The sequence below is a fragment of the Clupea harengus genome, chromosome 9 (assembly GCF_900700415.2).
Source record: "Clupea harengus chromosome 9, Ch_v2.0.2, whole genome shotgun sequence".
Classification (NCBI taxonomy): domain Eukaryota; kingdom Metazoa; phylum Chordata; class Actinopteri; order Clupeiformes; family Clupeidae; genus Clupea; species Clupea harengus.
This window is the reverse complement of record NC_045160.1, coordinates 318198-324866: the sequence shown is the minus strand read 5'-3', so window position 1 is coordinate 324866 and position 6669 is coordinate 318198. Positions and strand designations below refer to the sequence as shown.

At 41.9% G+C, this 6669-nt stretch overlaps 1 pseudogene; it reads right to left on the bottom strand.

Annotated features, from left to right (window-relative positions):
• Nucleotides 1–2864: 2864 nt before the first annotated feature.
• On the bottom strand, nt 2865–5609 carry LOC105905790 (annotated as a pseudogene).
• Nucleotides 5610–6669: the final 1060 nt, after the last annotated feature.

Sequence of the window (6669 nt, the reverse complement as noted above, 5' to 3'; positions counted from 1 at the left end):
AGGACAAGGAGGTGTTGCTCGTTACAGGTGGAGCATGGCTTCTTCAAAGTACAGCTCTCTGGTTTGTGTCCGCGCCCACATCTCCAGCATTTTCCTTTTTCCTTTATCCAGTTAGTCTTCTCAGCAGTGTTGAGCTAGGCAAACTCGGCACAGGCACTGAGGTGGTGTTCCTGATTGGAGCAGTAAGGGCAGTATGGCATAAAGCGCTCTTGCTTCTTGGGGGACTGACCTGGCTTAGTGTATGCATCAGGGCTCTGAGGGGTGTATGACTTCTCAGGCTGGTTGGTCACGTAGATGCTAGCAGAGTTGGATTCCCGAGGCCTCGCTGCCTTGCCGTCCCGCTCTGTCGGTGTAGCATCCAACCTGGCCGCGTCAGTAACCCGTCTCGCCACCACGATGGCTTGGGCTTTCCTCTCCAACCATTCAGCAAAGTCAGGGAGCGTATATGTTCGATCACTGCCACTGCGGATGATTCCCTGGGATAAGCAGTACTCAGCAAAGCGTTCTCTGTAGCTGGTTGGCAGCTTACTGAGTAGAGTGTCCACGTGAGAGCCACATCTGAGTTCAGGCCGTGAGAAGCCATCCATAGTGCTTAGCAGGCCCACCATCGTGCTGACAGCTGATGAGAAATCCTCAAAGGCTTGCGAGTCGCCTTGCTCTCCTTGAACAAGATGGCGTGGCTGACCATATCACGTTTCGAGGGCTCGCATTGCACTATTGTATGGTGTGGGATCGTTAATGTACCTCTTCGCCACTTGGTAGGCATTCGGCAGCTTGAAGAGGTCTAACAGCACTTGGTATTTGTAGTCCTCACTAAGGTGCTTATGTGGCCCAAGGATGCTGTCCAATCCTTTCTTCAGCATTATGAAGTCGCTCTCTTTGCCGGTACTGAAAGCAGTCAGCTTGGGGTTTGGAATGCCGTATGAAGATGCGATAGCCATTTCCAGTATGCCTGGGGCTGCAGGACTTGATGGTGGCATGACTGGTGCATAAGGCGCATACTGGGGGTGATGCGCCCAGGGTGGATAAGGAGGGTAAGCAGGGTGTGAAGGGTGGAGCTGGTATTGTATTGGTGGCGGCCTAGGATGCTGGGCAGGCTGAAGAGGAGAACGAGTTGGCTGGAGATGGAACCGATGCAGGCTGGGTTGGTATGGCACAGACCATGGAGGTGGAATGGGAGCCTAAGCATAAGGGCGAGATGGCAAAGAACTGAGCCGAGCAGCTGCAGCAGGATCCGAAGTGACCCGTGGCTCGGTCTGATGAGCTGGTTGGGTATGGGCGGATAGGTCCTGTTTGTGTTGGTCTCCTGACTGTTGTAGCCATAGCTTTGGCTGCTGTTCCTGGAGGCCTAACAGTAGTGCTGATTGATGCTGGGGCTCTTTGCCATCTGTGAGGGTGTTGACGCGGGCGACCAAAATGTTGCTGCGCACGTAGCCACACACGTTTTGGCTCAAATATCAGGGAATTGGAAATAATTTGGCGTTGTACCCATGTTGTGCCCTGCATTCTGGTGGTTTGTGGGGCCTAAAGACGTTGATAGGGGCGGCCTACTGGAGATGGACAACTTTGGTTACATTCTGTGAAGCCAAGACATAGCTGAAGGTCCACCCCCAGGACATTTTGGTTTAAGGTGGTGTTATTTCCTGCATTCTAGTGGATTTTTGGGTGGTATGCTAAAGATGTGCAATACCTGAATTTATTCTGATTCATGTTGATCTGATCATGACTTGTAGGGCCTTCTAGACTTGAGCTGAACATTCAACCAGAAAACTATTTGTGTGCCTCAATGACTGTCTATGTACCACAATATATATATATATATATATAAGTCCTCGTTTTATTGGCCCCTTCACCATCCTCCAACTCAACCCAGTCACCTACAAGTTACAACTTCCCCCTCACTACAGAATCCACCCCACGTTTCATGCGTCTCTCCTCAAACCCTTTCACACTCCAATCACCTCTCACTCTTCTTCATCCCCAGGGCCTTGTGTAGGTGAACCCCCTTTGCCGCTCCTGTTAGATAAGGATAAGATAGACTCTCGATGCTATCGAGGCCGCCTCGAATATCTCATGGACTGGGAGGGCTACAGTCTAGAGGAAAGATTTTGGGTCCATCGTGAGGACATTCTGGACCCAGCCCTCCTCACCTCTTTCCATCAAGAGAACCCTAACCATCCAGCACCCCGAAGTAGGGGACGACCGAGGCGGCAACTCCGACGTCGGGTTCCCCGACCCTCAGGAGTTTAGCTTTTGTAATTAAAAAACGTGCGTTCCCTTTTGGACTTATGTTCTGAGCTTTTGAATCCCGTTTTGCTTTTGTTATTTCCCTGTTCTCCTGGTGTGGTGTATTTCCCTAAATAATCACACAGTAGACTGTCAGCCATTTGCTTCAAACACGCTCTTTACTCAAGTCAATCACCATACAGTTATCCCAGCATGCATCTAGTTAAGCTGAGAAGACTACGGCACAACAGAGTATCCAAAAGTGCAAACTCATGATTTAAATACATCACACCTGGCTTTGGCTATTCCAATAAACTTCCATCGCCATAACGTCTTTGTGTGTCGCCTAAAGTCCACGACAAAAATATTCCAAAATGTTCCGAATGCAATGAACAATATATAAAAAAAAAAAAAATAATTATCATCAGTACATTGCCATAAAGGCCTGATGTATCAAATATTATACCAAACAGGGTTAAATTATACGTATATATATATATATATATATTATTCTGCCTTCTCTGTCTTAATACTGTATGCAGCGGTCATATTACGCTACCTCTATGCAGTACGTCTAGTCTTATTGTACAACTCACTGTAGGTATAGATCTTTAAACTGCCATGGTCTTTTATTAGCTTTATAGAACTTTAGAGGTCTTTGTCAAATTCTCACTAGAAATGTTGTGCTTGAAGTGGGAAGCATGGCCAAAGATTCCATTCCACTGTTGGGGGGACAATAAAGAGAAACAATTTTTTATGCATGTAATACATTATGAAGTCCTAACATATGTGTCACTGGAGTAATATATGTGTAGTCTGCTTCAGTAGTTTTACAAGGACAAAATAAGCACAGTTATAAAAGCAAAATAAATTCTGTGAGTTATTTTAATTGTGGATAGACCTCCTGTGCCAGTTGAATGGGAATAGCAAGCATTGGACCAAACTACTGAGAGGCAGAGGCTGAAATGTTTCAAAACTTAAAAACGCATTGCTTTGCATTTATAATTGGCACAAGTGCTTTCAGTTGACATTATAATATTTTTTTAAATTACATAGATTTAGGTTTAAAGTGATATATTGGGGGGGGGGGGGACAAATCCATGGGATCGCTGTTCAAATTCCCAACATAGTGAATGAGAGCCTACAACATTTGATAATGCAAATAAAACACGTGCTTTGAAGCCTTCCCAGTTTCCAAATTCTAAGTGCACACTCTTTAATAGGATTAACGACTAGCTGATAACATGAAGATTACAAGCCATCACGTTCATAGCTATGGCCTAAGAATATGTTTTAGTTTTCTCCGATGAAATACTTTCATATTTTCATATTATCTATATTGCATTAGACAATCTCTTGCATCTCTAGGTTATGTTGTTTAAACACTCTTGTTGGTTCAAAATGCTGGCTAATGGTAGTATAATACATGTTATGTATATAAAACACGTCCTTGCTGTTTTACAGACCATAAAATTGAGACATGGTACTGTATATTTGAGTGGAGCCTTGCCCTTGTATCCAAGGTATTTGTTAAATTTCTATTGGTTTTAGAAGAGTATTCAAAAGGGATGTTATTTGGATATAGCACTGTTGAACTTCTTGAATTTAGTCAGGGACTCTGGTGCAGATTCTTCTGTATTCTCTCCCTGCAGGAGTTATTCTGTGGATATATAAACTGTGATTTGGACTTGTATTATCCTTCCTCACCTGTATTACACAGGACCAGCCTCTTTAATTATGAAGGATAGAGAATGAAGAGCGCCTGTGGATGATCCTGGAATTATTTTTCTGTGCATTTTTACAGGTTTATTAGGGGAATCAGCTGCAACATTCTCCATTTTGGAAGAAATAATGAATGAATCATCTAGGGCTGTTGCGCTTGTATGTGTCCCTCTTGTCCACAAGAAAGCACTCTAAAGCAAAACAGGCTTACAGCGCAGATTTGCCTAAACATTTTTTTCATGAATGTTGAAACTTAAACTGGGCTGGTTCATTTAGTAAGGTACTATGAATGCAATAATGTGAAAAGTACATATTTCATTTTCATCTTATGCTCTAAATGTGCTGCATTTTATATGCAAAGGTAGACATATTTGTTTTATAACAAATTACAAATCTCAAAGACAGGATCAGCATGTTTAATTATGAAGGATAGAGACTTATGAGCTGCCATTTGACATTTGTATTGCACCAAAAACCGCTCAAGCTTTACAGGTGGACATCAATGAAAAAAAAAGCACAGAAAAGTCTAAAAGTACAGAATATTAAACCTTTGATTTTTAGAGAATGGAGCTAATGTTACTTAATTAAATACAATTGGAAACGTCTAAATAAAATAAAGTAATGACAGGCCTAAAATATTATGTTTGCATTCCACAGATGAGATCAGTGCAGACCAAACAAGTACAGGTGCCTTAAACATTTAAACATCTACTTTGAAAATGACATTTTTCTTTTTTTTAAAACCCGAAAGAATGTGGTTCTGATATCTTTAGTTTTCATTCCATAGAGAATAGGATTGAGAACAGGCAGAATCAGAAATATCATCATTCCACAGGCATTTCTTGCATTTGAGGATATGCTTGGAATTCGAAAGGACATTATTGTGAACAAACCAACAATCTCAAAAAGAATAAATGCAATTATCTGTGCTAAGCAAGTGTTCACTGCCTTTGATTTGGCATCTGATTGTTTGTTCATGAGACACGTAACAAGGATTTGGATGTATGAGAACAACTGTATTGTTACAGTGGTGACATGCATAAAAGCTGTTATAGCTAATCCATAAACATTATTAATTGTAAGGTCATCTCCACAGGACAGGTTAACCAATGAGAAATTATCACAAAAAACATTCATAATAAAACGTTTGCACTTCCTTACTCTGGCCTGAAGCAGAAAAAGAACTACAATTAAGGCAAAATCAACCCCCCAAGCTAATGATATAATGCCAACTACAGCAAGCGGGGTCATAATTGCATTGTATCTCAGTGGCTTGCATATGGCAATATACCGATCAAATGCCATTGCTGCCAGTATGAAAGGGATTCCACCACCATACATATTGAGTAAAAACCCCTGAACGACACAAAGCGGGTAATTCACAGTGTGCTTCATGATCAGAATGTCCACTAGCACACGAGGAAGCATTGCAGTAATTCCAATAAGATCATTCAGAGGCAGGCTGAAAAGGATGTAAAACATGGGTTTGTGGAGACTCCTCTGAGTAGCAATCAGCACCAGGATTGTCACATTTGAAAGAACAGAGAAGAAGTAAACCAAAATGCCTGTGATGAAAATAGGGTACACAGCTGGGGGGGAATGTCAAAGCTGGCAATTTGTAGCTCAAATGAAAAGGTTTTGTTCAATAAACTGTTCTCCATCCCAGTGGTGTTAGGAATAGTATGAAGAAAACCTGCAAAACACAAGTTATATATATATATATATATATTCAGATATTCATCAGAAATAAGATAACATCATTTTGTTTTTGTCATATATCCACAAAGTTCTTGTGTTACCTTCCTCTCACGTTGCACACTGTTGGAATCAATGGCTTGAGTAATACCACACTGTTGTAAGGTGTATTTAAGCAAGACGTTTCCATCATGACATTAAGCACATGACCTGAGATGAGGTAACTGATTGCTCATGCATGATAAGCAAGTCCAGGACAAGTCCATAGGCCTTGTGAGATTGTCAAGAATGATTTGTTATTCTACTTGAAATGCTACCTTCTGTTTTACAAATAATTTCAATAACCCTCTGCGTGGGGAGTCACGTGAGACCGCGGAACAAGATGGACGTGTGAAAAAGCTGCTCTGCACAAACCCCCGAAATTAATCTGAATATATGCGTCAACTAGAAATAGAATAGAAAAGCCTTTATTGTCATTGTATTTATACAACGAAATTTTGAGTGCTTCTCCTGTTGGTGTGACGAGGGACAACATATAACACAACAACAACATATAACATAACAATACTACAACTATCCAAAAACAGTAGGAACAGCCCCCCAAAAAATATATATATACATTAAGAGTAGAACAAAGTGCGGTGGCATAGACTAAAGTACTTCAATAAATACATCAATTAATACAGCTTTGTTTATGCACATGTGTAAGGTGCCTGAGATGGTATGTGACTTGTAGTCAATAAAGTGCTTAGTGTTTAGTGCATGTCGGTATTTAGAGTTCTGATGGCTGTCGGGAAAAAACTGTTCTTAAGACGCGTGGTCCTTGCTCTAAAGGATCTGTACCGTCTGCCTGAGGGCAGGAGAGTAAACAGGTGGTGGCCTGGGTGAGAGGAGTCTTTTAAGATGTTATTGGCCCTGCTAAGGTAGCGGGAGCGGGCAATGGATTCCAGGGAGGGCAGTGAGCAGCCAGTGATTTTTTGTGCTGTGTTGATGACCCTTTAGAGGGCTCTCTTGTCTGCTGCGGTG